This window comes from Panthera onca, chromosome D1, assembly GCF_046562875.1.
Source record: "Panthera onca isolate mPanOnc1 chromosome D1, mPanOnc1 haplotype 2, whole genome shotgun sequence".
Lineage (NCBI taxonomy): Eukaryota > Metazoa > Chordata > Mammalia > Carnivora > Felidae > Panthera > Panthera onca.
This window is the reverse complement of record NC_138348.1, coordinates 47,008,039-47,017,768: the sequence shown is the minus strand read 5'-3', so window position 1 is coordinate 47,017,768 and position 9,730 is coordinate 47,008,039. Positions and strand designations below refer to the sequence as shown.

Here is a 9,730-nt window from a genome sequence, read left to right as displayed (position 1 = left end):
CTCTGTCTCTGTCTCAAAAATAAATAAACATTTAAAAAAAATTAAAAAAAAAAGAACGAAGACTTTTAGCATAAGAGGAAAAGATTCAAAATAAAATTGAAGGGTTAAGCAAAGCGCTGTAATCTTAAATTTGGGTTGAAAGTATCAGTATAAACTTATAATATATTTTCTCTTTAAGAGGGATTTCCTTTTCCAAGCTTGGACACCTTTTGTTTCCAGAAAATGATGACTGGGGACACGGTCATGTCAGAATTCAGGACGCAACTCAAGAAAGAGGTTCACATTCACTGGCCAGAAATAAAAAAAAAAAAAAAATCAGCACAAAAGAGAACAACTACAATGGATTTAAACACATGGAATATGTTTAAATTCATAAGTTCCTTCCTAATAATAGCATAAAACAAAAAATCTCAGTGGTTACCTCTGGAGTATTTAAGGGAACCAACCCGCTATTCTGAATGCAGGTAAGTAGAGGGAAAAAATCAAACATTCAACCTATTTTTCCTGATTAAGCTATGTCATAAGTTATCTAAATAGTTAATGAGAAAAGAGTTCTCTCTATCGAAATAGTCCATGTAATAAATGATGAAGGAATGACAGAATTAGAATGCCGCCATTTTGCAAATCCCCAAATGAAGTCATGAATCTGAACAATGATTATTAATGGCTGTTACATCACAAAAAAGAGACAACCGGTCATGTGTGCTGGCTGACAGAAGCACATGACAATACTTACAATGCAGTCTTGCAAAGAGAGAAAGAAATCTGAATCGGACCAAGTCACTAGGCCTAGCTGCCATTTTATGGGAAATATAGGGAACAAAGGAGCAAGGTAAATGATACCAGAGATATGCAGTCCTATCTAGAAAACAAGAAATGACCTGGTCTCTTCAACAAATGACATAAAAGGGAAAAAAAAGAAAGGCAGGGGAATCTATAAATTGCAGAGATAAAGAGAAATATCAACCACTTGCAATGTATGAATCTTATTTAAATCCTAATTCAACTGGAAAAAACAGACAATTGTGGAAATTTGAATACTGGATATTCAATGATATTAAGGACTTATTAATTTTTCAATGTGATAGTGTTAATACTGTTCTTTTAGAAAGCTCTCATCATTCACAAAAGCATACAGAAGTATTTACAGATGACATTATTTGGGGGATGTGTGTTAAACACTCTGTCAAGGGGAGGGAGGGGTACAGATGAAACAAAAGTGGCTGTGAGTTAATTTTGTGTCTGGGTAATAGGTTCATGAGGGTTCACTGTACTATTCTGCCTAATTTTGTGAATTTTTCAATTTGTTATAAAAACTGTTTAATGCAAGAAGTTCATAGATTGGGTAATTACTATATATTGGTGAAGGTAGACCTTTTGAAAGTAGAGAACTGAGCAGGAAAATCCATTAACTGCAGATAAGTCACTCAAAATGTATCCTTTCTTTTTGTCACTTTAGGCGGCCTCTTTTTCACTGGGGCTGGATTAGCTGTTTCACAAATGCTCCACACGAGTATGTATGCCCAGAAAACTCTCCATCTGGAGAGGCTACTGCACCCTGGGCCCAGGCCACCTTCCCAGACTACACCACCTTTTCCTAAAAGCTGCCCTAAGTCATTCTGCCTAGGCCACAGTCATGCGGTGGGCACACTGCTGCTCCAGTAACATACCTAGGACCCTCGGGTAGTTCAGTCCTTCTCCCACCATGAAGTTCCCTCGGGCCAGACCTGACCATAGAGCTCTTTCCTTCTCTAGGTTTTAATCATTACTTTTTCACCATTGTCTCTGTTTCTTGAGGTCTGTTTCTATCAAAATCATGCGCACACACACACACACACACACACACACACACACACACACACAGTAACTAGTAGTCTCTTACAAGAATAGGCACCAGTGCTGGCTTCAGCAGCACATGTACTAAAATTGGAATGACACAGAGAAGATTAGCATGGCCCTTGCACAAGGGTGACATGCAAATTCGTGAAGCTTCCATATGTAAAATTAAAGAAGAGGCACCTTATACCTATCATCTGCTGTGTCAGTCCCTGCTTACCCCTCTGCATTCAAATACTCACAATGACCCTGAGAGGAGCTATTATTATCCTATTTTACAGATGAGGAAATGGAGGGAGAAGCTTCACCAAAACTGCACAGCTTGTAAATGGCAGAGCTGGGATTTAAATCCAGGTCTACCTGCTTGCAAAGCAAGTTTATTTAACCATAAATTGCCTGAATTGCCTTCTTTAGCAGCAAAGTGGCTATTCAATCAGTGCTCGCTGGGAGATACATGAATCTAACCGAGAAATTCAGGCATCCTGCTCATGTCTTCCCTTTCACAACTTCTTTATGTCCTAATGCCAGGCATCCCTTTTGCTCCCTGGACTGGAGGGGCTGAAGGATGCTTTCCACCGGGCCTGGAAGAGTATAAACACATCTGGAAGGAGGCCGCTGCCAAGCAAACCATGCTCCCCCCAGAGTGCAGACAGGATGAGGTGGCTATAAATAATCACAAGAGTGTGAAGAGATTCTCTCCCTGGACTCCCTCTGCAAAAGGTTGATGGTAATTGATGAGGCTACAGGGACATGCCAATCCTTCTGCTCTTAGAACCAGGTGTGGTTATTTACAGAAATGTCACTTTCCCAGCCCTCCCTCCCTATCTCTGCCAGAGGCTTGGAGATCAGCAAATAGCAATTTATTGCTGCCCCAGGGCACACAGCAATGAGGCACCTATATGCCCCACTGTCTACAAACCAGGCTCAGGCTCCTGCTCTGGCTGAGAGATGCTTCCTCTTTGGAAATTTGGAAAGACAGAGAGATCACAGATTTGCCCCCTTTCCAGGCAGAGGGCGGTCAAATGAACCATATCACAAACCACCAAGTCAATAAAATCTGGAGTTTCCACATTGCCCAGCTCATAGTGGGAGAAATAAATAGACCACTGGAAGAGAAGTCAGATGAGTGGCTACCGACCCCAACGAGGCCATCTGTTAGCAATCGATGTCTGAGCTCCAGTTTCCCAACTGTAAAATGGAGGCTAGTCTTCTGTCACATGCCAGACACAAAAGAATACATTAAGTAATGGAGTTAAATGACCTGTATTGTGTGAGACCTTCATTTTCATAGTCATTATTATAATGAAGTCCTATAAGCCCCTATTAGGAGTGTCCATGATAGGTTTCAGAAAATAGTTTGCACTTGTTCTGCCCTCATTCCCATGGCCTTGCTGGTCAGTGGCATGAGCAAAGTGGAAATGCAGCATATAAATTTGATTTCTCACAGCATCCGAATTGTAGATGAAGATCATTTTGTTATAACAAGGTTTACACCAAAAAATAAAATAAAATCAATTTCACAACTAAATAAAAATGCTTTTGGGAATAAGAGAGCAGAGCTACATCTCAAGATAGCCCAAGCTGGCTGAAAGTTCTACTCTGAATAACTGGATCTCAACCAATAATGGATGGAAAATTGTCATGCTCCTTCCTTGCTCAGGGTGATACCAAAAGACCACACCAAAGTCTCCCCACTGCCAAGATGTCCAGGGTGGCCGGTGCAGATAGAGGCCAGAGAGAATGATAAGCAACAGGACACCTCAATCTGATGTTCCAGCTTCTTTTGGGGGCTCCACTCTAGTGCCTCTGCCAACAGTATCCCTAGGAAGTAGCTCACACAGATAACTATCTCTCTTAGCCCTGCAAAGTGGAAAATTTGATCTGTAAACAACAGAGCTGGTATTTGAATCCAGATCCATCCACTTTCTAAGAACCATAACCTGCTGCCAGCCTATAATTGGACTCCCCATTGCAGGGGAGTCCACTTAGAGTCAACAGGAACTATATCTTATTCCCTTTATTCTGACACGCCTTTAGCCATCTGGCCCTTTTGTGCTTCCACAGAGCAGGCTTGTACTTGGAAAGTAAAGCCCCAGAGATGCCCCCATCTAAAAAGGATATCAGGCTGAACTGACAAGGGTAGTTTGTCTCTTAGTCAGGAGGGGAGTATTTTTCCTTTCCTCAGAAGTTCGAACCCCAAAAAACAATCAATTGAAAACATGTATAAAAAAGCAACTTAGTTTTATTTCCCTCCTTAGGAATAGATGTTTTAGAAAAAGTTCTGACCATCTGATTTTGTGTTAGGATGAAGAAGCATAAACAATAATTTTTATAAGCCATAATAATAGTTAACATTCATGAGTACTTTATTATTTAAGTGTCAAAATTTATGCTGAGTGATTTACATGAATTATCTCAAATGATTAAACAACCTGCACAAGATTCTTTACCCCTATTTACAGGTGAGGGAGAGAGGTCAAAGTGATTTACCCAAGATCACACAGTAGAGAGGCAGATATTCTGAGGTAAAGCCCCACACTGGTTACATAGGCTCCAGGCTTTGTTCTACAGAATCTATTCAAAATCCTTTTTTAAAAATCCTTTCTTTGGATAAACAAAATGTGGTATATCCATACAATGGTATATTATTCAGCCATTAAAAGGAATGAAGTGCTGATATGTGCTACAACATGGATGAACCTTGAAGATGTCATGCTAAGTGAAGTAAGCCAGACACAAAAAGACAAATATTGTATAATTCCACTTATATGAAATATTTATGATAGGTAAATTCATAGAAATAGAAAGTAAGATTCAGGTTACCTCTGGAGACCTGAAGGGGAGAATGGAGGAAGAGGAGAATGGAAAGTTATTGTTAATGGGCATAGAGTTCCTGTTCGAGGTAATAAAAACATTTTGGAAATACTGGTGATGGTTGTACAAGATTGTGAATGTATTTAATACCACTGAACTGTACATTTAAAATAGTTAAAATTCCAATTAAAAAAATTTTATACCATATCTTTCTTATCTATTTGCCTTTCAATGGACACTTAGGTTGCCTTCATATCTTGGCTATTGTAAATAATGTTGCAATAAACATAGGGGTGCGTATATCTTTTCAAATTAGTGTTTTTCATGTTCTTTGGGTAAATATCCAGTAGTAGAATTACTGGATCATACGATATTTCTATTTTTAATTTTTGAGGAACCTCTATATTGTTTTCCACAATGGCTGCACCAGTTCGCATTTGCACCCACAGTGTAGGAGGGTTCCTTTTTCTCTATATCCTTGCCAACACCTGTTATTTCTTATGTTTTTTATTTTAACCATTCTGACAGGAGGGATCTCATGGTGGTTTTTATTTGCATTTCCCTCATAATGAGTGATGTTGAGCATCTTTTCATGTGTCTTGTCGGCCATTTGGATATATTCTTTGGGAAAATGTCTATTTGAGTCCCTTGTTCATTTTTGAAGTGGATTGTTTAGGGTTTTTTGGTGATGAATTAAGTAAGTTCTTTGTAGTTTTTGGATATTAAATATATCATTTGCAAATACCTTCTCCTACTTGATAGTTTGCCTTTTGATGGTTTCCTTTACTGTATAAACCTTTTTATTTTGATATAGTCCCAATAGTTTATTTTTGCTTTTGTTTTCCTTGTCTTAGGAGACATATCTAGAAAAATGTTGCTATGGCCAATGTCAGAGAAATTACTGCCTTTGTTCTCTTCTAGGATTTTTATGGTTTCAGATCTCACATTTAGGTCTTAAATACATTTTGAATTTATCTTTGTGTATGGTGTGAGAAAGTGGTCCAGTTTCATTCTTTTGCATGTAGTTGACCAGTTTTCTGAGCATCATTTATTGAAGAGACTATCTTTTCTCTATTGTATATTCTTCCCTGCTTTGTCAAAGATTAATTGACTATATATTTGTGGGTTTATTTCTGGGTTCTATATTCTGTTCTATTGATCTGTATGTCTATTTTTGTGCCAGTACCATACTTTTTTTTTATTACTACAGCTTTGTAGTGTATCTTGAGATCTGGAATTGTGATACCTCCAGATTTGTTTTTCTTTCTCAAGATCGCTTTTGCTATTCAGGGTCTTTTGTGATTACACACAAATTTTAGGGTTATTTTAGTTTTGTGGAAAATGTTGTTTTTATTTTGACAGGAATTGCGTTAAATCTGTAGATTGCTTCAGTACTGTGGACATTTCAACAATATTTGTTCTTCCAATCCATGAGCATGAAATATCTTTCTATTTGTGTCATCTTCAATTTCTTTCATCAATGTTTTATAGTTTTCAGAGTACAGGACTTTCACTTCTACAGTTAAGTTTCTTCCTAGGTATTTTATTCTTTTTGGTGCAATTTTAAGTGGAGTTGTTTTCTTAATTTCTCTTTCTGCTACTGCATTATTAGTGTACAGAAATGCTACCAATTTCTGGGCATTAATTTTGTATCCTGAAATTTTACTGAATTTATTTATTACTTCTAGTAGCTTTTGGTGGAGTCTTCAGAGTTTTCTATGTATAGTATCATGTCATCTGCAAATAGTGACAGTTTAACTTCTTCTTTACCAATATAGATGCCTCTAATTTATTTTTCTTGTCTGATTGCTGTGGCTAGGACTTCTAGGACCATGCTGAATAAAGGTGGCAAGAGTGGACATCCTGTTCCTGATCTTAGGGGGAAAGCTCTAAGTTTTTCACCATTGACTAAGATGTTATCTGTGAGTAACATAGATAACCTTTATGATGTTAAGGTATGTTCCCTCTAAACCAATTGGTTGAGAGTTTTTATCATAAGTAGATGTTGAATTTTGCCAAATGCTTTTTCTGCATCTATTGAAATGATGATTTTTAACTTTGCTTTTGTTGATCACATCGACTGATTTGTGAATATTGAACCACCCTTGCACTCCTGGAATAAGTCCCATTTGATCCTGGTGAATGATCCTTTTAGTGTATTATTGAATGCAGTTTGCTAATATTTTATTAAGGATTTTTGCAACAGTGTTGATCACGAACATTGGCCTACAGTATGCTTTTTTTGTGGTGTCTTTGCCTGGCTTTGGTATTAGGGTAATGCTGACCTTGTAGAATGTATTTGGAAGCATTCCTTCCTCTTCTGTTTTTTTTTTTTTGGGGGGGGGGGTAGGGGTATAGTTTGAGGAGAATAGATATTATCTCTTCTTTAAACATTTGGTAGAATTTACTTGTGAATCCATTTGGTCCTGGAGTTTTATTTTTTGGTAGTTTTTAAATTATCAGTTCAATTTCATTGCTAGCAACCAGTATGTTCAGATTTTCTATTTCTTCCTGATTCAGTTTTGGATGATAGTATGTTTCTAGGAATTTATCCACTTCTTCTAAGTTGTCCAATTTGTTGACATATAAATTTTCATAGTATTCTCTTACAATCCTTTGTATTTCTGTGGTTTCAGTTGTTACTTCTCCTCTCTCATTTATGATTTTACTTATTTGGGTCCTTTTTTTTCTTGATGAGTCTGGCTAAGAACTTACCTGTTTTATTTCTCTTCAAAAAACCAGCTCTTGGTTTCATTGATTTTTTTTATTATTTTTTAGTCTTTGTCATTTATTTCTCCTCTGATATTTATTATTTTCTTCCTTCTACTCACCTTGGGCTTTGTTTATTCACCTTTTTCTAGCTCCTTTAGGTGTAAGATTAGATTGTTTATTTGAGTTTTTTCTAGTTTCTTGAGGTAGGCCTGTATAGCTATATATTTCCCTCTTAGAACTGCTTTCACTGCAACCCAAAGATTTTGGACTGTTGTATTTTTACTTTCATTTGTTGTCATGTATTTTTTTTAAAATTTCTTCTTTGATTGTTTCATTGACTCATTGGTTGTTTAGTATCATGTTGTTTAGCCTCCACATGTTTGTGTTTTTTCCAGTTTTTTTTCATGTGATTAATTTCTAGCTTCATACAATTGTGTTCAGGAAATATGCATGCTATGATCTCAATCTTCTTAAATTTATTGAGGTTTTTTTTTGTGGCCTAACTTGTGATCTATTCTAGAGAATGTTTTCCATGTTCACTTTAAAAGAATATGTATTCTATTGTTTTTAGATGGAATGTTCTGTATGTATCGGTTATGTCCATGTGGTCTAATATGTCATTTAAATACAGTATTTCCTTGTTGATTTTCTAATTGTGTGATCTATTCATTGATGTAAGTGGGGGTATTAAAGTCCCCTATTATTATTGTATTATGTCAATTTCTCTATGTTTGTTGATAGTTACTTTATGTATTCCAGTGTTAGATGTGTAGATATTAACAACTGTTACATCTTCTTAATGGATTGATCCCTTTATCATTATATAATGCCCTTCTTTGTCTCTTGTTAGTCTTTGTTTAAAAAAAAATTTTTTAATGCTTATTTATTTTTGAGAGAAAGAGCATGAGCAGCACAGGGGCACAGAGAGACAGAAAGAGAAAGAGAGAGAGAGAGAGAGAGAGAGAGAGAGAGAGAGAGAGAGAATCTGAATCAGGCTCCAGACTCTTGAGCTGTCAGCACAAAGCCCAACACAGGGCTTGAACCCACAAACCATGAGATCATGACCTGAGCTGAAGTCAGATGCTTAACCAACTGAGCCACCCAGGCATCCCTTGTTAGTCTGTTTTAAATTCTATTTTGTCTGATATAAGTATTGCTACCTTGACTTTTTTTTTTTTTTTTGCTTTCATTTGCATGGTAGATGTTTTTTCATCCCTTCACTTTCAGTCTGTATGTGCCTTTGGGTCTGAGGTGGGCCTTTTGTAGGCAGCAAATATATGGGCTTTGTTTTTTTTCTTAATCCAGTCTGCCACCCTATGTCTTTTGATTGGAGCATTTAGACCATTTACATCAAACTCCAAATTTTATGTTATATATAAGTATAACATATATAAATATACAGTTAGCATAAAATCTGCTTAAGTTAACCAAAACTGATTTCTGTTACTTGCAACTAAGAATGTGCCTGATCCACTAAGATGGAACTTATGCTCTAGGCCACAATAGTAATGACCAGCCCAAATTACCTTGAAAAACATTTAAAAAAACCAAACAGATGAATAAAAGCTAGAGAGTAGACAATAGTTTGTCAATGTACAGACTAGATTTGGGGATTCTTTTGCATGGGTTATCAAAGGTTGCCCATGCAGGATGCCCATGCAGGATGAGAGGTTGAGTTTTAGAAGCATCCAGGAGGGACATTATTTTAACAGTATCCTTTTCAATTTTAAATAGAAAAACATATCAGAGGTAGAAACTTTATAGGTCTTCTATCATGCACTATGGAAAATTCAATAACAATTCCATCTGCTGTACCAGAAAGCCCTGATGTTATGAAGTCACAAAGAACAAGGTGGTACCTAGGCCAGACTTCTGGGAAGAAGATGCTTTTCATGGAGCCCACAACTCCTCAAGGTTGGAGCCCACACCCCAGGATGGTGATTACAGTATCTCAAATCAAATAGTCCTTACCATTGTAACCTGGCTGCTGAAATCTTAGTGCTAGGCTAAAGGAGTAAAACCAATTAAGTTGCTATTCCTTGCTGTTCCAGCTGTGCCCCCCCAATCCTAAACTCTCCCTCCAGGCTGCTTCAATATCTCTAATTGCTCCCCACTGACCAAGTTTAAGTGCGAATGATCCATAACAATAGCTTCCTGACTGGTCTCATTCATTCATCAGGTATCTACTGACTACCAACTATGTGCCTGGCCCTGTTCTAGACCCTAGGGAAAAGTAATGAACAAAAGAGAACCCTCAGGGAGCTAATATTCCTGTGGATCCCATCATCTAGTATCACTCCTCTATAGTACATCCCACACATTAGCCAACAGAGACATCTTTCAGAAACACAGATCTAATCATAGCCCT

The 9,730-nt window shown here is 37.2% G+C and overlaps 1 non-coding gene across 1 annotated transcript; it reads left to right on the top strand.

Moving 5' to 3' along the window:
- The first annotated feature begins 1,896 nt into the window (after positions 1-1,896).
- Positions 1,897-2,003, top strand: LOC132662584 (U6 spliceosomal RNA). Its single transcript, XR_009602611.1, has one exon. It is a non-coding gene; the product is annotated as a U6 spliceosomal RNA (small nuclear RNA).
- The last annotated feature ends 7,727 nt before the right edge of the window (positions 2,004-9,730 follow it).